Genomic DNA, 23,418 nt, shown 5'->3' on the forward strand with positions numbered 1-23,418 from the left:
TGTGCAGTGAAAGGGAAACCCAGGCACAAAGAAGTCTCACAGAGACCTAAGGAATTTGAATCACTGGGGTTTTTAGGTGCAAGGACACATCTGCAGTATCCAATGGCCAGAACATTCTAGGCAAAGCAAGCACCTGAGCAGGCAGCAGGAAGAGAAACACTGCAGGTATAAAACTGCTTTAGGTGCAGCAGCAACTGCTGCCCAGTGTGAGCATTCACTGACACAATTTGTTCCTCACCCCAGATCAGATGTCTGAATAGTCCTCATTTAGGAATGTGCTCCATTAAACGTGGTTACTGTTCTTCAGGTGAGAGGAAGCTTTAAGACTTGCAAGACTTAACATTTGGCAAATTTTACATATTTCTCAGCTGAAGGAATAAACAAAATATAAATATCAACTTACCTGATACTAACAGGTGTTTTCCTGTAATTGTCACATTGCTTGCATTGCACCTGACTCACAGTATGAAAATCCCTTACCAGAAGAATCAGGTGAATAGGAGTATCCACATGAAACCAGGAACATAAAAAAAAAAAAAGAAAACTAAGATTTACACCTGAGTCAGCATCAACCAGACTGAATCACTCCAGACAAACAAGGAAGTTTGTAAACTCTCTATGACAGGTATTTTGTTCGAGAATTTCCTCTTACATATAACTCGAGATATTTTAAATCAATTTTATTGCAGAAACTGCTTAAAGGAGCAATGGTGGGAAATTAAATATTCTTTGAAGTATTATATTAATAGCATTAAGTGACAGTGTTTTCTAAATCCAGTCTCTTGACTATTGACACATATAGTGATGAAACACTTTCATTCTGGTAACCCCTGCATTGGGCAGGACTCCAGTTCTCCACATTGGGAAACCTCCATTTGGTCATCACATTTTGCTACTAAGATTTAATGGCAATAAATAAAAGTAATTTTCAATGCTACTGAGTTAGTTTCATTAAAATTAATTATTTCTAATCAACATATTAATCTCTTTTGAAGAAATGTGTCCATGCACAGGAACAGAAGAAAATACAAAGCTTTCATGGCAATTTAGACAGATGGGAGAAAGAAAATATAGTTATTAATTTAGTCTGACTAAAGCTCAAAGCATTCTGGCCAATCCTAAACACTGAAGGGAATGAATAACCAATTTCCTACTGACTTCCCCTTCAATAGGATATAGAAACCAGATGAAAACATTGTTTTTTATAATCATTGGCCTAATAAAACATTTCTCTGTAGCAAATGAAGGACTAGAAAAAGAATATTTTAGTCTACTTGGAAAAGTGTGTGAGTGAGAGAAATGAGATTTTTAGTGACTCACTAGATATTGTGTAATATTAAATAAATTTGTCTAGGCAACACTTAGGAGGAAAAAAGCTTTGTTACTCCAAACCTTGTCTTTTAAATGGAAGTATGAGAAATATCCATCATTCACAATCTATTATGAAGAATCCTAGAGTTGCCACTTCCAGTACTAAGGAGTCTGAAGTAAGCAAATGGACAGATTACAGGTAATGACAAGAAAAAAGGGATTTTTTTTTTTTTTTCCTTTTAAAAGCCTTTGCATGTAAAAGACCAGATTTGCATCAATGATGTCCAGGCCTGTGGTGTTACTGCACAATTTTCTCCCATGAAAGAAATTACTTCCTTGCCTGGAAGAAACATTTCAAATATTCAGCTGGCAAAACCCATTAAAAGGGCCACAAAAACAGCCTCAGATTGTTCGAGCTTAAGCTCAGTTTCTCTGCCCTCATCTGCAGATTTATCCCAAATCTCCCTCTACACCCTTATGAAGATATTGAATAAACTCACTTCTCTCTCGCCTCCCTCATCCGTTGTGGTCACTCACCTGTTTCCCTTAGCAAGGGGCATCCTCCTTTTCATTGAGGTGAACCTCTTCTAAATAAACTTGCACCTCAGATTCCAGAGCTGCAATATTAACATGCACCACCACACTCATAATCTCAGTCACTCAGCCAAACATTCTACTTTCCTGCCCCTACAGCCATTTCTACTTTCCTGCCCCCCTTACAGTTGTTACATCTTTTGAAATTACAGATTTCCTGAATTTACACAGGATTGGGTGAAAAGGAGACTCCTTTAGGCACAACTACAGTAAACAACATTAACACTGAAGATTTTTTCCCTCCCAGAAACTTAGGTGTCAGTTGAAATGACCACATGACAATGTCAGTTGTCATTGACATGGAGTTTCGAGCTACCACACTGCAGGATGAAAGCAAAAAGCTGATCCAAACACGCTTCAAAGGTTCAGAAAATAGTCCCTGCCTTTCAAATTTTTTAAATAATTCTGGTTTAGTCTTTTTCTATAATTTGAACGGTAAAAAATTATGAGCTGTGATACTGTGCCTATTTCAAGCAGAAATTTGTCATCTTTGGCAATAAGCAAATACCACAGGGAAGAGTTACATAATAAAAATATCTTCTTCCACACGTCTGTAAAGGTTCGCTAAGTTTGAACGTAACATCATGACAGCCTGATTTTTTTTTTCCCTTGCTATTTCAAATGTATTCTTTTGCCCTCAGTAAAGCACAAACAGAAACAAAAGGGTCCACATGAGTGGTTAGGAAGCTAAGATACTTGCAAAGACATACAGGATTAGGGAAACAGTAACATTTCTTATTAAAGAGAGAGCAATGGAGACTGTACGTGAGGTTGGGGGTTTACTTGAACTATTCAGGAAAAGCGTCTTACAGAGCAGCAGCTGCACAAGTGGAAGGTCTGGGGCACAAGGGCACATAAAACATGCCCAAGTACAAGAAAGAGCAATTCACTCCATCTCTTCTGTGCTCTACTCAAAGAAAAGAGTAATATTTCAATTATTATTGCAAACTTCAACTAAGGAAAATATTTCATCCCATTCTCCGAAACCTTATTCAGCAACTAAGGAAAAAAACCCCAGTAACAGATCATCACCAAAATTTGGAAAAACACAGGAGAGAGGAAAGGAAGCACATAACATGGATCAAAGCATTTTCACACTTAAATGAGATTTAACTTGTAATCATTAACATATCCACTCCACAAGGACACTTATCTCAGACATCTAACTACTTTGGCACCCTTAAATGGGATATAAATACAATTCCTTGTCTTACACTGCTGGCTGTCAAAGACAACTTGGTGTAGTTTTGGGGTTTGTCCTTTTTTTTTCCCCCCCTGCAGTTACATTTCCAACAACTACATAAGGCAGCTTTCACTTCATGGAAAGAAACAACAGAATTCTTGTAAACATAAATCATTCTGTGAGACAAAGATAAGCAGCTTCTGCTTCACGATGGAAATCATTCTGATTTTGCAATTGATGATTTGTAAAGTTACAAACCAAGTGATGAACCTGACACCCCGGACACAAGCACCAGATCCTGACAGAGAAAACAAGTTTCAACAGCTATGGAACTGAATTTTCTCACTATATTTCCCTTTGCTGTCCAACCTCCTTGTAGATAAAGCACTAAAGCATTGCAATATCTGCCTGAGCACCACTGTCTACCACCATTTCTACAGAGTATCTCATTTTAGATGTTTCCCTTACAATGCAAATAAACAACAAAAAAGGTCGCTAACACTGACCTTTTGTCTTGAGATGTTTGCCTTCACCAGGAGCTGCATTCCTTCAAATCCCCTGGGACTATTTACATGAATGATTTTGCCTCTGAAGTTCCTTACCTGTACTTTCACCTTTGAGCTAAAAACACCATCCCTTTGGAGTGAGTTACTCCAGGTTCCAACACTAGGAAATGAAGTTTGCTGCAGACCAAATGGTGATACAGTTCACTGGTCCTCTGTTCTGGTTGCTCTTTATCTGGTTTTCCCCAGTGAAGAATGTTTTTTTTTCCTCACTGAGAATGAATGACCTTGAAAGCTAAGCTGATCACAACTTTAAGCTCTTCACCTGAGTGCTCTGCAACGTTGTCAAAAATGGAACTTAATCTGACACAGAAGTAAAATCCCTTCCTGAAAAGGTGTGCTTTTCAGACCCACTCCTATATCATGTAGCTATATATTCAAAGCTGGAACCCTGGTATTTCAGGACCTCACTTAACACTGGCTGACTTTCATCAGAACTAGTTTTGGGACAGTAAGTGGTCCAGGACACAGTTTGAAATTACCAAAGTTAAGTGACAGATCACTTATTAGAATTAAGTTGAGGACAAAGCCACAGGTATGACACCCTCTCCATTCTTGCACTCTATACAACATTTACAGATTTCACCAATAAAACCAGATTATAACCTTTATAAATAAATATATATATCCTATTAATGAAAATTCAATCAGAAATGTCAAGATATTTTGTGCTACATACGCCAAAGGTACTCCATATGTAGCAAACTATACTGAAATGCCAGTTTACTGGCAACTAGACATAGCATGTCCTGCAGCAGGGGCTCTGTGGATGAACACTTCTGAACAGCAGCACTCAAAACTTGAGTGATTCCAAGCCATTGCAGACCCCAATGTTGTTTCTTCATCTTTGCAGTTCATTCCACTTGCCCTGCAGCTGAACTTAATCTATTCATACATAACAGTAAGGAAAGATTTCCTCTGGAGACAGCAATGCACTTAAAACAATAGGCAGCTGGTATTATTTTCATCTTACAGAAAAAGCAAGTGATCACATAACACTCTCCTGGACTCCAGATACCTCATCCTTTAAAGCACTTTTGTTTTATTTGGCTCACAGAAGACAATTTCTCCCAAATCAGGCACAATGTTGGTGCCACCACACCTTCCTCATGCAGTGTTAAATAAACATGAATCAGAACCTCAAAGAACAACAGCTGCTTCTCTTAGATACGTTCTCAAGTACCAAAAATTTCTATAGAACAAGGTAGAAACATGATATGAAGATGTACAAAACCAGCACAAGAACACCAGTTAAACTACTACTATGGTCAATTCAATAAACAGTCTCAATAATCCTACAATGTCAGGTTGGTTAGAAACATACACACCTAGAGCTACTGGTCTTAGAGTCTGGAGAAAATATTCTGTTGAGTAGTGTGTTAAAAATATTCTTTTATAGAATAAAGTAAGGTGCTAAAATATTCTTTATAGAATAAAATAATGTGTTAAAAATATTCTTTTATAGAGAGGTTTGGGGCTTGATGTGGGTGTATTAGTCGCTACCACCAGTCCTAAGGGATAACAGCACAAGCCATTCCTCTCAACATTTTAGCTGCACCATTATTCTCACACTGATACAACACTCTCCTGTCACCCCTACAATCCCACCCCCCTGATTTATCTCTGGGCACCAATATATGCTTAGATAAAAACACAACCCACCACCTTCAGCAACAGGACACTTCCTCCTTACTGTGCTAACAGGATATTGAGCTGAGAGCTGAGAAAAGATGAGCCCAAACTTTCCCACCTATTCCATGGGGCACTGAGAAACTTCTTTCTGCCAGCTCGTGCCAGAAAGATGACAATGAGAATTACCCTCGACACCAGTACACACATTAATTGGAATTGCTAAAGCAAATGCAGTGGTGCCCAGCTCAGAGCTGCACTGGAGCTCAAACAGGCAGCTCACCTGCTCCTCTGGATCACAGCAAACTTGCAGCAGCTTGCAGAGTAAAACTTGAAACTGGGGAAGTGAGGCTCAGGTTTATACACCCACACCTGAAGTCATAACCATCATTAGGCTCATTCACAGGGATCTGGAAATAAGGCAGATTTTCAATAGAAATCTCCATAAAATTAGGGTGCCTCTGTGCTCTGGGTATAATAAGTTCTTAAAAATAACCATTGAAGACTCCCTGCAAAGTAAATTTATCAGTCTATATTAGTTCCCCTTCTCAATAATATTATATCACAGATGTCACTAAAATCTAATCAGCCCATATGAACACCCACATTACATATTTCAATATCATTGATTTATCTAGTTTTTCAGGAAAATGTACTTGCTACTGCAACTTGAGCCAAGACGTGTAGACCAAGTGATATTTCCAGGATCTGAACAACAGCTTTGTACTCACAAGAAACAAAAAAAGCAAAATGATCTGGAATGACTCTCTGTCAATCACGAGTTGAGATTTGAAAATATAATTGCACGTTGTCAAGTGAAAAAGAGTTTAGCCCAGAGTTTCTTAAGTCTTTCTGCTGTGGGGATTTTGTTTGAGTTTTTAAATGTTTTATGCTCCTGAACTATCTTCAATGAAGATAGCTTAATGAAACTGCAAAGAAGAAAGCAGAGTACATTTCCTAGCAAAAAAATCACAACCTGGCAGGACTCAATTTATTGAGGTTTTTTCAACTGCTGTATTATAAAGGTGATATTAAAGTGCTAATTAGTCCTGATGCCCAAAGAAGTATCCTTCAGTCCTGCAGAGATACAGAAAGCTAAAAGAGCTATCAGTCAGATTGTGCTGGAGTAAAACAACATGGTCCAGTTGACCTTCTCACAGTCATCAGTGATTCCGCTTTCTCCTCAGAACCAATCATTTGTTTTCCCCCCTTCCAATATTATTAAAAATGCATTTCTGGGCCATTTTATGAGCTCCCTTAGAAGCCCCTATGCAAGATGTGTCAAAAGAATTTAAGCTGTTAAAAAGATTCTGGTTTTAATCCAGTAATTTAATACTACAGTGAAGTAAATCAGAACATCCTAGTAGATATCATTACACTTTTTCCTTTCAATTTTGTTATGGCTCAGCATAACAAAACAGTCAGAATTCTTGTTCTATGCCACTACATGTTATTACAGACAAACTCCATTACTACTTTCATAAAACAAATAAATCCTGTGTATGTATTCAAAGACACAAGTTTCGGAGCGTATCAAGTATTTCGGTTGACAAATAATGTGGTGAAATGCCAAGTTCCCTGTTAACAACCTTCAACAAATTAATGAATTGGGTCAACAGCTGACCAGAAAAATACTATCATCTAAAACTATTTTACATAGTTTGATGTAATATCCCGAAGAGAGAAGCCTCTTCAAACCATCACACGTTATTGTTTTAGAAATCTGCAATTACATGGTTTTTTGACTATGTAGTTCACATCAGGTTAAAAGCATAACCAATATTCTCAGTATGCACACTGAATACTGTTCAAAATTACAATAATAGCAGGAATTTGTTCAAAGGTACCCAAACCATCTGTTATTGATTAAAACCAACCCTGCCCCTCCAATATCCCAATCAGTCTGAACTCTTCCAGAATTCTGCCAATCTATAATTTAAAATAGACAGGAAAAAAAAGTAATTTTGAAAATCTCAAACACATCACCACAGTTCTTTGGTGCCATAAATGGTGACTTCATCTCAAGAGAGATGTAGACTTCCTGTCATATGCAGACCCCCTGACCTAAATTAAAATATACACGAGCTCGTATTCTGGACAAATAAAAGATGTTAAATGAGCACCTATTAGACAAGAGGTGAAACCACAAGTTCAACATACAGAGACCACAATGAACACAGAACTCCTAAGAGCTACAGCCAGTGGCTTAGGCATATACTTAGTCCCCATGTTTTACAATAACCTGCCAACTTTTTTATGCCTTGGCATTTGCTACACGCTGTTATCTTCTGAATGATTGTGCATGCAAGTAGGTGGAAATATATAGTTCCAGGGGAATTCCATCATAACTCATCATAATGAATCTTACCACCTACTATACCATCAAGTTCCTCTTGTGCCCACGGATTAGTTCACTCGATTATTTAACTTGTTTCTTATTAAAGCATTTGAACTCTGAAAATGTACATTTTCTAAAACTTGAAAGGCACTCACGAGGAATTAATTGAAAAGAATCAGCCATTCTTCCATTTTCAGTTCCAATGACTGTATTCACGTGCTTCTACTTTTATTAGGGTATTTTGTAAGTTCTTGCACACCTTCCCTGATTAAATGAAGGATTGATAATTCAAATCACACTTTATGAAAAATAATATGGTTCAAGCATCACAGTATTAGAATAATATATTTACATTCAAAAATGTAAATATTTCTTTTCTGAATATCCTGACATTCCATCTTCAGCTTGGTACGGAAGGAAAAAAACCCAAACAAAAAACCAAAAAAACCCCAAAACAAAACAGTGACAATTTTCATATATGGATTGAAACAAAAATTCACCCAGGCCTTGCTAGAGATCACTCAGGACTGATTCCTTCAATTAGCTCAACACCATTTTGGCACAATAGCAGTTCTTTAACAACTAGACTTACAGATTAATATGGTAATTTAAAAAAAAAAAAAAAAAAGCTATTGCCAGGAGACTTCATTCTCCTGAAAACTCTCAGGCTGAGATTAAAGTAATGAAACGTGAAAAGGAGACACACAGGTCCCCCACCTCCCACCCACCCCCCCCATTCTGGCAATACTTACCCAGCTCCAGAGGCACAATGTCTAGCAGGAATTCAGGAGTTAAATTACTTTGACTTGGACAGGAACATCTGTTTAAGCCATCTGCCACATTTCCCTCAGTGGCCATTTGTCCCCAAGAAGCTGAGCCAAAGCTAAAGGTATTTTGTATATCAAGAAATACCTGTAAAAGAAGGGAGAAAAGAAGAAGAGAGTAAAAGGAAAAGAGAAGGAAGAAAGGGAGGAGGAACACAGAAACATACAAAACAATAGCAGTAGAAGGAATATCCAACAGAAGGATATTCCCAAGATGACAAAACCAGCAGAAGTCGTCTCAGAGAAGAAATGAGAAAGTAAAGAATAAATGGATCCAAGATGGAAGATTTCCAGACCCATGTGCAAATAAAGTGAGTTGAAAGCACATGACTCTGCCTGGGGTCAGACCTCAGGCCTTGAGTGTCCTTTTGATTATTATTTCCTGGAAACAAATAGGTTGAGTTTGGATCAGGATGACATTAAAACCTTTTGCTGTGTTATTATAATTCCATAACTCACTGCAATATCACCAGTCTATCAAACAAGTCCTCAGTTTCAAAAGGTGAATTCTTGGTACACTCAAGACAAGAATTAGGATTCAAAGAGTGAAATCTTTTCAATGTGAGGTAGAAGGTGGACGTGACCATTTTCTCAACAAGTATTTTTAAATTCAAGACTGAAGCGTTTCTGTACAAGAACAGCACTTCAAAATCCTCTCTTCCTCCTATCCCCAGATATCTGGAGTCAGAATTCACTTCATGAGGAAAGCAAGCTGGATCCTGAAAACATTTACTATTTAGGATAAGTCTGGTGTTTACAGCTGGATGAATGAAATGCAGCAGTCAGCCCTCTGAGCAGCTGGAAACCCACACCCAGGGGCACACAAAGGCATTTAACTTCAAAGAAGTGATTGCAGCATATGGGTTCTACTTTACATGCATGGCTCTACTTTAGGATACATTTACATACATCAGACTTAAAATTCAGGCATATTTGCAGGCGCCCAAAAAGTAATGGACCAAATGCAATTGAACCCCTTGAGCTCCACATGTGACTAAAATCCAGTTTAATGGAATCATCCAGAGCCATCATAACTGCTCCAGGTGCCCAAAGGGAGACATTTTGCTGCCTTCCTCCTGTTGTGTTCTCCACTGATCCCACACGTCCCTCAAGCACAGAAACCCTTCGTTAACTCAGTGTTGTTCAGTAAAGAGGCAGAAAACTGACCATGTTTGTTTGGGGTTTGGATGGGGGGGTGGTTTCTGGGATAGCTTGCTGACATTTTGATGAGTCAAACCAAAGCATGAAGCATTCCAGCAAACATCAAAGCTGGTACCAAAGCTGGCACAAGGTACTTGCTGAGAACACGTAGGCAGGAAGACAGGAACAAGGAGATGGGGGATGATATGATTCCCTGTTTCAGCAGCTGTGAGCTGTTAAGTGTGTTCACCATGTGTTAAGAACCATGCAGATAGTGGGCAGATATTTAGCAGATTTTTCCTTTTACTTCACAGTCACCTTAAGATGGTAAAGTACCCAAAACAGAAAACAGCACCTACATGAGTTAAGAATCACCTCACCTTCACCTCCAAGTTCTGTGTAAGAAGGAGGTGTGCACACAGAAATAACTCTGGACAAACTTTCTGGCTATTCTCAGTTAAACTGAATGAAAACTGATATTATCCGTATTTGTCATCAAACTACTGGAGTTCTCTGTAGTTAGAGAAAAAAAACACTTTTTTTTTTTTTTTGAGACTTAAGTAAACATTCTAAGCATTTGCTTTAAGAAACATACTTTCCCTGTAGCTAATGCAGAGAAATATGGTCCTCCATAGGGCACCTTGGAACAGGAATCTGGGTCAGGTGCTCTGAATTGCTGGCAGAAGAACATTGCTTTCCAAAGAAGCCTAAGAAGGAACACTTTAAAATATCTGTATGTTTGGGAAGAGAGATCCCACAAAATCTGAAAAGGAAATTACTAAATTACATTATCTCTTTGTAATTCCGTGGAACTTCTTTCCCAGATAAATAAAGACTAAAACAGTACATCTAGATTTTGATCTTCACTTCCTAAAGGACAGCTATAAATACATGGATTTGACCCAGGACATCACTAATTTAATTTTTTTTCTTTTTCACAAATAGTGACAACTACTACTTCTTTTTACAGAGCACATTCATCTACATTTAAACAAAGGAATATAAGGCCTTCAGTCGACATTGACCTGGATTTGCCCTACTGCTATAAAGGAAGAGGTATCTGATATATCTCCTGAGGAGGAGGATATAAAATCATTAACAGAGAATAAACAATGGTGCTGAAGACCTTAATTGCTTGGGAGTGGCTTGGAATCTACACTTTTTCCTAAAAGCTTGAGCAGAATAAAACTTATTGAACTAGACTAGGAATTACTTTCTTTCCTCTACTCTAGGGCCTACATGAAAACAGGATATTTGGATAAACTTAAAAAATACTATTGCCTCTTCTCTCACCTCTTTCTCCTCTAAATGACTTATATCCCTGGCATCTTCTGTATAACCAGCTACAAAAGCTTCCCCACAGTTCTAAATCGCATGTAGAAATATAATTTCCTACAGCTGAAAGTAATGTTAAAAGAAATTGCCTCAAACACATTCCTAAATTTTTGCTGAGTGAAAATAGTTGGAAACATGGCAAACCTGTCCCCCAGAAATTTCATTCTTGACTTCAAGCAAATCAAAACCAACGGAGGAGTGTGACCAATAAGAAACACAGCACCTATTTGACCTTAGCAATAAATTTACTGTACAGCCAGTTAATATTTGAGCATCTGAATCGTTCTTCTGTTTATCTTTCTGTCACAAAAAAACACAGGCACCTTTTTAACCATGAGGATGACAAGCAGTGAATCATATTTAATATCAGGCCAACTAGACAAAAAACCCAAAAATCTGTGGTGATCTAGGACATTATGTCTACTAAAACATCTTATATATTCAGGTGTGTTATAGAACATCCAGGCATGAATGATCATATATATTCAGGTATGCTGTAGAATGTAAAATATGCAAATCATTAACTATTCAATTATATGTAAAATTATGTAAACTACAAAATATTTACTTATACCTAAAATAATTAGTTTGCATAAATAAAACGGATCATAGGTCAACTGACTAAATTGTATATACTTAAACATGTTTCCAAGTGGCATTACCTTCAAGATATACAGAGACAGATCAACAGTAACCAGAAATCTGGGTGTGACCCCATAAAAAATTTCCAGATGTGGAAGAGCAAAGCCACACACCAGAACTCAGCAGACACAAGACACCACTATCACCCTGTATCAAAAGCAGCAGCTCTACAGCCTCTTTTAAATAGAATTTTAACATCCCCAAAATGAACATTTTTGACAAGTGGCATAACAGCTTGCTGAGTAAAATCAATGTCCCAGTTGCAAAGAGGTCAGATATAGCTGATTTTATTCAGGAAATGTGTCTGCATTACTGGCTCTAGTACTTCTAACAACATTACCTTGTCTTCAGACATACATTTGCAAAGTAGCTGTGCTGCAGATGGACTTTTCCTCTTCAACTCTGCTGTTAGCAGCCTCAGTGTATTTTTATACAGCCAAGTCCTCAGGGAAATAATTGATTTTTAACATATTACTAAAGAGTAAATCGTCTCAGTGTCTTTATTATTTCACCAGCTTTTAAACAGCAATATCAAATCCTGCCCTTCACCCTGATACCAACAGCACAAGAAGCAGGAGTCTGGTTAACCCATTATTTGGCAAGCTCGATGCAGAACTACTATTTCCCCAAATCCTATCTCTAACCACCATGCAGTGTGGGGAAGGGAGGCATGTTGACATCTCTCTCTGAAGCTGCATGACTCAACATCTCTGCCCTGACTCCAAAAGTCAACTACACCAAACTCTCCCTGTGTGCTTCCTCAAAACTGTGACGTTCCTGGAGCAGGTGACTCCAAGCCTCCACCCTCCTCCTGTGCAAACACACACAGCCTGTAGTTTCATTATTGCTGTTTGCTTTCATTTTAAAGGTTCAGTAGGATTGATTTTGCACACTAGCTTGTTTCACTGATACCATGTTTGGCTTTTGATAGCAGCACTGGCTGTACCAATAAAAATAAATCCTAGTAAATGACTATCATAACATAATAATGGTCTAAACAATATGTGCCCAAGTACAGGCAAGAAGAGCAAACCCAGCATTATTAATCATAACTTGCATAAAGAAAAATACCCAGCCCTACCTCCCAAATAGAAAAGGATACTTGAGAATTAAATGTCAGGTAGTAGCACTGGCTGCCAAAAGTTGTCCATCTGCAGCATCAAACTGTGGTTTAAAATGATACAACTGACCACGGAAATTAGGATTCCAGTACTCCCATATCCTCGCACCAGGTCATAACAGGACATGTTCTTCTTTCTGCAAACAAGCCTTGTTCCAGTCACAGCATGAGACTGATCCATGCAATTGTTTGCACAGTCTGATAGTATAGCTAAAGCATTTTAAGCAGACAAAAAAACCAACTCCCCACACTAATGCCAATGCAGTTTGCATTTCTGGATAACCATTAACACCAGTAAAACCTTTAGTCAATATCTTCTTACCATCTGACAATAACCTGAAAAATAACACTAGTGGTTGCCCTAGGGATGGGGTGGTCCACGTTCCACAGCTCTTATTGCTGTGCCTGGCATATCCTTCACTGAGGGGAGAGCAGGACACAGCACTCCTGCCCCTCTCTGCTGAGGTTAAATCGTGGCAGGGGCAGAGAGCAGAGAACAGCCACACCCAGCTGCCAGATGAGTGACAGACCAGCACCCTTAACCTCCTGTTCTAATCCTCCAAGAGTCACAATGAACACAACAGTCCCTGGAAATATCCACAAATCATATAGGTTTTCTTTTGATTTTAACCCTATGTGCATTATCCTATTATCTTTCCATTTCATCAGATAATATAATTTGACAGAATTCCCTCGGTGTTGGAGCTCTTGATACCTGACACCTTTGAAACATCACTTTTAAAGTAGAAGCACCTGTAATCACCTCAGGTGACTGCATGGTAGCTGCTGAGATTCTTCATTCCTCTCAGGTGAGCAGCAAAAGCCTAAAGTACTACCAGGTGAAGTCATGTGATGGACTAACTTCATTGACTTGATGGCCTTCAGCTTGTTCTTGTTGATTGATGAGACAACTTCAGCTGCTAAACAAAAGGGATTTGGGAAAAAACAACTAAAATCTCCCCTTGCCCAAGCCAGTGCACAGCAGTGTGAGTTGTCTCTCTCTATGCTGCCTCTGTTCTGTGCACAAACACAAGCTTAATCTCCTGCTGTTAAATGAACACCAAAATTAAATGGAATTTTTTTTCAGAAGAGAGCTTAAAAACCAACCAAGAAATCAGACAATGTGTTCTTTCACAGTACAGTTTTCTTCAGTGCTCACAGGAATATAAAAGCAACTATGAATAGGACTGTGGTGAGCAAGAAAATTGCATCAATTCATACACTTCCTTGTTCTCCCATCTATATTAACTCTGCAAAGCAAAGCTATCACAAGGGGAAGCAGAACACTTACATTGCTCAAAATCCACACTGGCAGCTGGTATGTTGAAACCCAATGTAAGGGCATGTGTGCAATAAACACCATAAACCCTCTTTTATTAAAACTGAAGTTCTTCTGAAAAAAATAGGTGAAACCAGCTACAGTCTCAAATGTTCAAAATGCAGGAATCAGTCTCCTACCCCGAACCACAGAAGGCAGCAGGGGGGTATTTGTAAGACCTTGAGAGATTTTGAGTTCCTTTTACCTGTAGCCCAGATATTGAAAAATCTTTTAGGAACTCCGAGATTACACGTGCACGTATCTTCTATAAAAACATGAAAATGAGATTTTATTTAAGAAAGAGGATTTTAATGTAGTTACTTTCTCAAGGGAGTAGGGCTTTAAAAGCACCAGACATCACAAGAACTGACAATGCTCTAAGCAGGCATCTCAGCAAAACTGTCAGGAAACTATTTACCTGTCTAGTTTATAAATGAATCATACATAAAAGTTCTTTCAAATGAGCAAAACTGCAGAGTGGTTGGGACATAAGCTTATCTCACTTCTAATCTTAAATTCTTAAGACTCATATCTGATAACAAAAAAACCTCTGCAGTAACTTACTTATACAAATGTAGAAATTCTCACGACTGCATTTGACATCAGGATCTTCCCCAGCACAGCTCACACATCTCATCCTTCAGGATAAACAAAATAAGCCCATCATTTATTTAAACTCTGCAAAGCACAGAACACTATGCAAGTGCAAGTTCTAAAACACAGAATTAAGCACAGACAGGATAGCTTCTCCTTGGTGTAGTGCCTAACCACAGTCAACCACCAGCAGATAGTCCTGACTCAATTACAGCTCTGCACAGACACGTGCAACTTCCACAGAAGCAAACCCTTAAAAAGTATGAAAAAACAACTCAGCTTCAAGTTACAAAAACTGGCAGGTGGACTAATACAAAGAAGAAACCCATCCCTTAGTCAATATAAAAAGACTGCAAAGATAAGAGTAGAAATTAATGCATATCATTATCAAAAGAATCTCCAAAGTTACAAGACTTCAGAAAAAGCAGGATAATTCCAGTTTCTCTTGGGCAGCAGTCCAAATGTTTATGGCAGCCATAAACATTACCAACTTCAGTACCTGTGTCATTGCTAATCCATAAAGAGCTCATGTCCTTCATGGAGAAACGTATGAAAAACTGGAGGAAAAGCATGACAGAGAACAAAAGTCTCTCACCTCAGCCTTAAGGAAAAGCAGAATAAGTGACAATACACAATGTTCAAAACACTTCAAAAAGTGAATTTACACAATAGACCACAGACCCCTGTAGAAGGCAATGGGTGGAAACTCCCATCATGACCAGACTCTTCACACCTCCCACTGCTATCAGAAAAGAGGAAATGAGAGCAGGCATTCAGTGGTTAGGCTTGGGACTGAGGGACCAGTGAAGTCCTGTTACAAAGTGGGACTGTGAAAAAAAAAATGGCAGTAATGCCACCATTGTTTTCTGTTCTGAAAGGACACTTTTGCAAAAGTAATCATTTTTGCATAAATCAAGTATCTGCCATAGAATTGAAATCAGGTTTGTTTGCTCAAGGTAACAGGTACTGTAGATACAGCTTCAGCTCAGAAAAAGTGATTACAGACTTCTGGAAAGTTGTTTTGTACCAGTCTGGCTCTGAAACCTTCAGGGAGCAAGTTCTTAACTTCCACTAGAATTTTTTCACTTACATTTGCTGCAGAAAGTTTTTTTTATCCACGCACGTTGAGTGCTCAAAGTCACATCACCCTTTAGCAGCCATCATGTCATATGGCAAAAGTGGCCCCAGGTAAAACAGGCTTTCTGGTTGGGGAAAATACAAGAGAAAATCAAACTAGCAGGGCTTCCTGCAGCTGATCTCACCCTTAGAGATCCCCTGTAACAAAGCAATGCTTTGCCATTGATTTGGGAGTTATCAGGTTGTCTGTCCAGCTACCCAAGAGATGAAATGTTTCAACCCAACTTGAGACTGTTTTCTTTTTTACAAAATATGTAAAGGCACATTTCAGAAAAATGGGTCACAGACAGTAATGTCCATGTCCCTGTGCCCCTGTTCCTCTCCACATACCTGTTTCTGTGACTGACCTTCCACTTTCCAATACCCTGTAATCACTATGAAATCCAGCATTCCTTACTATTTACCTAGAAGCTGACAGAAAGAACTGCTAAAAGCTTTTCACTAAGAACTGATTTTCATCCCCTTCTCAACCCCACTGCCTGTAAAATGTGTTAATAAAGCCTTCTGAGCTGCATTAGAACCTATTCTGATGAAAGACAATCTCCAACTGTAAGAGCATTACCACGCTTTTTGCACAGCTGAGTTGTAAAAGCAAAATTACAGAAAATAGACATCAAAAAAGTCTCAGTACCAGGAAGCACCTCAAATTTCTAAAGACACATTACTGTAATAGTTGAGAAGATCCTCCATTTCATTTCCTGTGGATCAAATTTGTACATCTTTACACAGTCCTAATTCAACCTGAACCCATTGACTGAGCAAAGGCATAAGAGGCAAAGCACTTTAGGCCTCGAAAAATTTTCCACAGTCCAGATGAGAAAAGACTATTTGTTTAAGAATGACTTGAAATAAAGTGGTGCTCTAAATAATTTAAGTGCAGCAATAGTTAACAAATGGCTTCCTGCAATGTTATAGGTTAAGGTCACAAATGAAAATGGACTGTCTCTGACCTCTTACATGCCATTAAATACTCAAATAACATGAAATTAAATGAAATGTATTTTAAAGCACTGTTTTGCCAAAGTTCACTGGAAGTATTGAAATGAGGAAAACTCCTTACCCCACAAGTAGCTTCTGCTTTCTCTCCTCTCATTCAAACTAGTATTAGTTTTGCTTTTATAATACAACATTCATGAACTGCTCATGCATATAATGTTCCTCCGAGTTTAGCATAACAGCAATCCACACAATTTTAAATGAGAGTCCTCATACAATTTATTATAGCATCGTAGCTAATCAGATTACATTCTGTCCCAAACCAGGAAAATATTATTTAGATTTTCCAACTCAAAAAAGGAAAAAAAAAAAATCACACCTAGTCATGCATAAGAGTATGCATCTATACAAAATACTCCATAGTTTAATTTGCAGCAGAAGTAAAAAGGAAATGACCCTGGACAACTCTGTTCCTTTGCTTTCACCCAAACTGTGATTATCAATAAGTCTACTAGAGCTCTCATCTGATGGTAATTTTGTTTTAAAATTAGTTACTTCAAATTAAATTCTTCATATATAAATCAACTATTAACAATGCTGATTTATATATGCATTATAGTCTTTCCAAGATGATATCAGACAGAACAGTGGAGGAACTTTGACTTTACCTTACAAATATCAAGTGAAATGTTCTGTAAAGAATCTCAACATCCAATGGGTGGAATTTGGCACTTCAGAAATGTCTCTGCAGCCATCTAACAGCTCGGCCACAGCCTCTGCAATGCCCTCACACCCCCCACTGCACACCGGGGTCTGGCATCTGCCTGGAGAAACGTCCACAGTTACCAGAGCATCACAAAAAGCCCCGGGGAATTTCATCACTGTTTTCAGCTAGAGCAGAATGAGGTCATTTAAAACAAAAACACGAGAGCAATTATACCTGGCCTGTATCAGTTAAAAAATGATGACAAAGGTCTGCCTTGGGTTCCTACAGGAGTACGGTGGTGCTTTCTCTGGTTCTTACACTTCACACATTCCTGTTCTGCAACCCCTCCCTACAACACCTCATTTTGACACAAACAACTACAATACTTCAAAAAAAACTGAGTCCCATCCCTTAGAGCAGAGCATGGACTGGAGGCCCAAGCTGGGACCCAAAACGTCCTGTGAAGGCCCTCAACTTCGAGCACATCAGCTAAGACCATCTCTGCAGTGAGGTCACTGAGGTAACAGCAGCGCCCACAGAACCACAGCCTACCCAGCTCTGGCCCCATTATAAAACAACAACCGTGATTTTTAAGACACTAAAGAACGTTTTCATTAAAAAGCTCAGACGAAAAAGCATGGCAAAGGGGTGAGGGCGCCTGAGCGCTGTGAGAACACCTGAGCGCTGCTCTGCACCGGGCAAGGGGCTCACTCCGAGCTCCGGCTCCCCAAACCCAGGTGCTCTCCGCTGGTCTAAGTTGACCAGAACACACACACACACACAAAAATATCCCAAAAGCCAACCGAGCCCAAAAGCGCTGCTCGGGCTGCAGCCCCATCACCGCGCCACGCCGCCCGCCGAGGTGAGGTGAGGTGAGGTGAGGTGCGGTGGCCAGCGGCCAGCCCAGGCACCCCCGGCCCCAGAGCGAAGGTTTACGGCGTTCCCTCAGGCAGCTGCCTGCATGGGAGAGCAGGGGGTGAGAACAGGGAGGGGAACGAGCCGCAAAGAGCCAGAGCAGCGACAGCACCACCCACCTCGGCACCTCCGGGGCGGGGCGGCCGCAGCAGGTGAGCGCGGCCGGAGCTGCGCCCCGTGGGCGGAGCGGAGCGCGGGGCGGGGAGCGCCGGGCTGGGCCGGGGACACACTCGCTCCGTCCCTCCCCTCCGCCAGCGCTCCCTCCGTTCTCTCTTTCTCTCCCTCTCTCTCTCGGGATAGCGCCCGAAACTCTGCGGCGGCCGCGGCCCCCGACGGCTCCCAGGACGCGGGTGAGTGTCGGTACCTGCCCCCGGCGCGGGGCTCGCTCCGCTCGGCAGTTCCTGCCCCGCCTGGCGCGGGGTGAAGGAGGAAGCGAGACGGGCTCGGCTCCCTCCGGCCCGGGCGGCTTCCGTGGGGCGCCCGGCGGGCAGGGAGAGAGGGAGAGAGCGAGGGGCGCCCGGGGGCTCGTCCCGGCGGGGCGGTGCCGCCGGAGGGGCTGCGGGGCGGGAGGCGGCGGGGCTGCCCCGGCACCGGGGCTGCTCCTGCGGCCCCTCCATGTTGGGCTCCGGGGCGAGGGGCTGCGGGCTTTGTCCTCCCAAAGCTCCCCGCTGCCCCTCTCGGGGGTGCCGGGCATGGGGCCACCTCGCTCGGTCCCGGGGAAGCGCGACCCTGGGCGGGGAGAGTCTGTCCGGCTGCGGGAGGGACGGGACCGTGCCCCGTGCGAGGAGGCAGCGAGATCCCTGCCGCCGGTCCTTGACAGAAACATGGAGTTCCCTCTCGGCAGAAATGCCAACTTTGGCAATGCCAACTTCTTTTTTCCTACCCGGCCGCCTTGATACTCTGTTTCGGTCTCCGCGCGACAGCGAGTTAGGAGATAAAATGCACAATCTTTTACATGCTCAGGTTTCCAGCTGAATGGCGACAGACAATAAGCAATGAAGGAGCAGGAATGCCTGATGCTTTTGTGTACGCACATGCCAGGCGTGCATCTATTAAAAAAAAAAACAATTTTCAGTTCATCGCTAGAGAATTCCCCGTTTGCATTAGGGTATGAAATATTAAAATAATTGGATCATGGCATTCTGTGGTTACATTTGACATCTGTTTACTTGTGGGCCCTGACTGTTACACCACTTCACTTCTAGATTGTTCAAGATAGCACAGAGCAGAGTGTTGATCTGGACATAGAAGCTCTTTCAGGACATTTATGTGCAAGGATAATATTGCCCTGTATCCTGTCTCTTGACTTTATAGGGCAGAACTGAATGTACAGAGCAGATGGGTGTGAGAGAATCAGTTCTCGTATTAAATATTTTCCTAGCTTTAGAAACTCATTTAAAGACCGAATTGCAGTATCTAATATATCAACAAATAGCCAGTGTCAAAATCCTAGATACATTTGTGTGTTTAGTGCGTTTTAAATCTTTCTTGGTCCTTGGCCTTGTACAGTCATTACTCTATTAACAATGACCTTTTTGGCTTTCTGTCTCTCAAATAATGCAGTCCAGTGTTGTGCTAATCAAATAGGAAGCTATAACCAAGCAAAACCAGAGTAGCTTTCTGAGCATGACACTATGAAGAAGTGCTTCTTAAGTGGTTAAGCAATAATCATAACCATCTTTTTTTCAGAAAGTGTATATGCAGGATTTCCTGTTTATTTAGTTCCTGAAAATGGCTGTATTAAAAAGTTAGCTGTTTGTCTTTGGACTGATAGATTTCAGTCACCTCAAGACACTCCTGTGGGAACCTGCAAATATGCTCCAAGGAGAGAAGCAAACTTAAGGCTGCAAAACATCTTTTTTTTTCTCACCCTCACCATGGGTTTCATAATAAAATACACTTGTGTGCTTTAGTTTAATAAATAACGAAATGCTGGAATTTTCAATTTTCTTGATCACATAGTTTTACTCGGTTATCTTTTTGTAAAACGGAGTATAGCCAAGTTTTAAGGATGTGTGATTATCAGAATAAAGTATATTACTTTTGAAATTTTGACTGTTTAAAAATCAAAATGTGTAATAAAGGTATTTCATTAATTATTATTGTTTGCATGTAGTGCTAAACTCAAAAAAATTTAGAGGCAGCATGAAAGAATCAAGAGTTAGCAATACTTTGAAATTTTCATCCTACATCTCATAATTCGGATTTAGGTATAAAGGAATTGCTGCCACTCAGTGGCTGATACAAACACAGAGAGAAATATATTCAGTTACGCAGATGTGATGTTTGTGTGGTTAATGAATAAGTCATATGGTAATTCTGTTCAGTCAATACCTGTGAGATAATTGGTCAGGAAGATGCTTGTATTGTTCTCACTAGAAAAGAGCTGACTCTCAATTTTTTTCCATTTTGTATTTAATGAATGATAACCCACCTTTTCATTAGGCATAATTATGCAGTAGGGTCATACTTTTCTTATTGAATGGAACAGTGAAATAGCATAATAATTTTTACTTTTTGATCACACAGGATAGACAAAAAGATACTCTGAAAAGAAGGAATTATTTATGAACTAGAAACTATTTCCAAACTAGAAAACTTGGGAAATTTAGCTGCTTTTCTTAAAGAGAAATGTTTAAAAGAATCTCTCAAAGGGAACTTGGCTATTTGATGCTATATAGATCAAGGAAATAACAATAAAACTTGGAAAGATGCCATCTGTCATTAAAACAACTGATTTCCTGTGAAAAGCATGGAAGCTTTTAGGCCTCTGAGTTTATTTTGATGTCTAAAAGCCACAGTCATTACAATTAAAGTTCATCTCAGGTTGAGTCCAGTCCCTGGAAGTGTTCAAGGCCAGGCTGGATGGGACTTTGAGACACCTGGTCTAGTGGAAGGTGTCCCTGCCTCTGGCAGGGGGATTGGAACTAGAGGATCTCTAAGGTTCCTACCAACCTACAGCAGCCTGTGATTCTACGAGTACTTCAGAGCCTAATAGTCTAAATTAACCATCCATCCTTGTTTCCATTTGGAGGGCTGCACTGTCACCCTGCCACTGTGCAGAGGCACAGATCCTCTGCCCTGGGGGCATACTGCCCATCCATAGCTGGAGCTGCTGCTCCCAAAAAGAGGAGCCCCTTCATCACCTCTCTCTGCAGCTGCAGAGGGACTGGAGGTGGGACTGTAGCACATGTGGGTGTCTCAAAGCTCACTCAGTGCAGCTGATCCGTGTCAATACTTTACAGGTGTCAGCCAGCACTGAGGTGTGTGCCCGTGCTGTGTTCATTGACACAGGTATTTGAGGCCCCCAAAGCTAACTCAGGTGTGTGTCTTCATGATGCAGTCCAAATTCATTATGTACCTATAGTCCACCATCCCCTTCGTTGCATTTACAAAGCACATCCCTAACCTACGGTAAAAAGAACAGGGGCAAAGAGGAATAGGGTATGGATTGAAATGTTTGTTGCAGGTGAGTCAGAGCTGAATGTGAAAGATGACAAGAAGGGATTTACCAGTAGAGTCTGGGGGCTGGCTGACTTCATTAGGAACCAAATTCCTCTGTTAATCATCCGCTGATGAGAAAGATTATGTGACTTTTCTCTGGGTTTATCCTTGCATTAAATGCGTCTTCTCCATTCTGCTTATCGGGTTCTGTCCAAAAGCTGCCTAAAAAGCACCAAAACAGTTTGTGTTCCAGTATTTTTTTTAAACTATTGGTCCGTGACAAAACTTGTCATTTTTCTCTGAATCTTCCTTTACCTGCAATAGTCTGAGTGCAGAATTTGGTTCTGTAGAGCTCTATGTGGAGCCAAAGGACAGGGAGCAGGAATGAGGGAAGGGGGAAAGCCACACCAGCCATTCAGAGCCATTGGGATAGCACATTAAAAAGTAATCATTCTGCATCCGCTTGGCTGCACTTTGCAAAGATGCAATTAAGAGAAATGAGCCTGGGAGAGCTCTTTACAGCCTTGGTAAAGTAGTGCTGAAGGCTTGTGTTGTGTTCTCATTTCAAAGGCAGTCATTTCCACCCTAAAGAGTTTTTACACTTTCTTAAAGAGGTATTGCCTCTCTAAGTCAGAGCTACCCCAAAAGCTTTTTATGGTATTTGAGTACTTTTGCGAAGTCTGCTCTGTATGAGGCAGTGTATTACCTGCAGCTCTGCAGGGCCGCCTACATTATCCATGCTGCCTTTTTGACTGGAAGCTGCACCAGTGGCACCAGAAAAGGTAGAGAACTGAGGGATCTGGCACACAGGAACACTGGGAACTGCACAAATCTGACCTCAGCAAGTGTCATGCAAGATTTATATCTGGTCTGTTCTAGACCAGGCTCTGTTATTACGAGTGACATTTATGCAGAAAATGGAAATCTGACAGGTGTATCTGTATGTTTCAAGTTATTTTCTGAGTTTGGTTTTTTTCTTTTTCCTTTCAATTAAAATTTATGGACATTATGTCTGCCTTTCAGTGATAGGAAGGTGCCCTGACATCCATGAAGTAAGCTATGTTTTGAACCTGTTGCTTTTTTTCTGATTTACGATAGAGTTGACAGTTTCTGACTGAAAAGATGGGAGCGATGCGGCACAGATTTATGTCAGTAGCTGCAAATCCAAGAGGCAGGCCATAAAATAAATTCTTTATGAATATTTCTCAAGCCAAGAAAATGCATAAAACCACAGAATACTTTTTATGGTATCCTCTTGCAGAAATTATGTGTTTCCTGGTAATTGCTTTGCCATTGAGGGTAATACTCTCTCTGGAAAAGTTTATTTAAGGATATTTAAGCATAGTTGGTACTCATATGGTAATAATCACCATCCATAAAGTCTGGGAATGACTATCACAGATAACTTCATGAAACTGATGCACATAAAGCTTTTAGCCCTGTATGATACTTGCCTGACTGCAAAGGCAGGAGAGTGTGTGCTTGCCATCTCCTCCCATTTTATCAGCCAATCATCAAACTTTAAAAAAAAAAAAAAAAAAGCAGCAGCAGCTCTCTATGCCCCAGAACGAGATTATTTTTAATTCCAAGGTGCTGCCCGCTTTTGAGAACAAAACAGTTATGCAAAGTGTATATATATATATATATATCTCCTGCTGTTTCTGATGCTTTTCCTTACAGTTGCGAGCA

The 23,418-nt window shown here is 40.4% G+C and overlaps 1 protein-coding gene across 2 annotated transcripts in view; it reads left to right on the forward strand.

Moving 5' to 3' along the window:
• Positions 1 to 18,473: 18,473 nt before the first annotated feature.
• PRKCD (protein kinase C delta) overlaps positions 18,474 to 23,418 on the forward strand; it is a 60,918-nt gene continuing 55,973 nt past the window's right edge. Inside the window, exon 1 of one of the 2 annotated variants that reach the window (XM_032698632.1) lies at positions 18,474 to 18,635. The gene's annotated coding sequence lies outside the window, so the exon portion shown is untranslated. The remainder of the gene's footprint in view (positions 18,636 to 23,418) is intronic. The other variant, XM_032698631.1, reaches the window with a different exon arrangement.

This window comes from Chiroxiphia lanceolata, chromosome 11 (assembly GCF_009829145.1).
Source record: "Chiroxiphia lanceolata isolate bChiLan1 chromosome 11, bChiLan1.pri, whole genome shotgun sequence".
NCBI classification, from domain to species: Eukaryota; Metazoa; Chordata; class Aves; order Passeriformes; family Pipridae; genus Chiroxiphia; species Chiroxiphia lanceolata.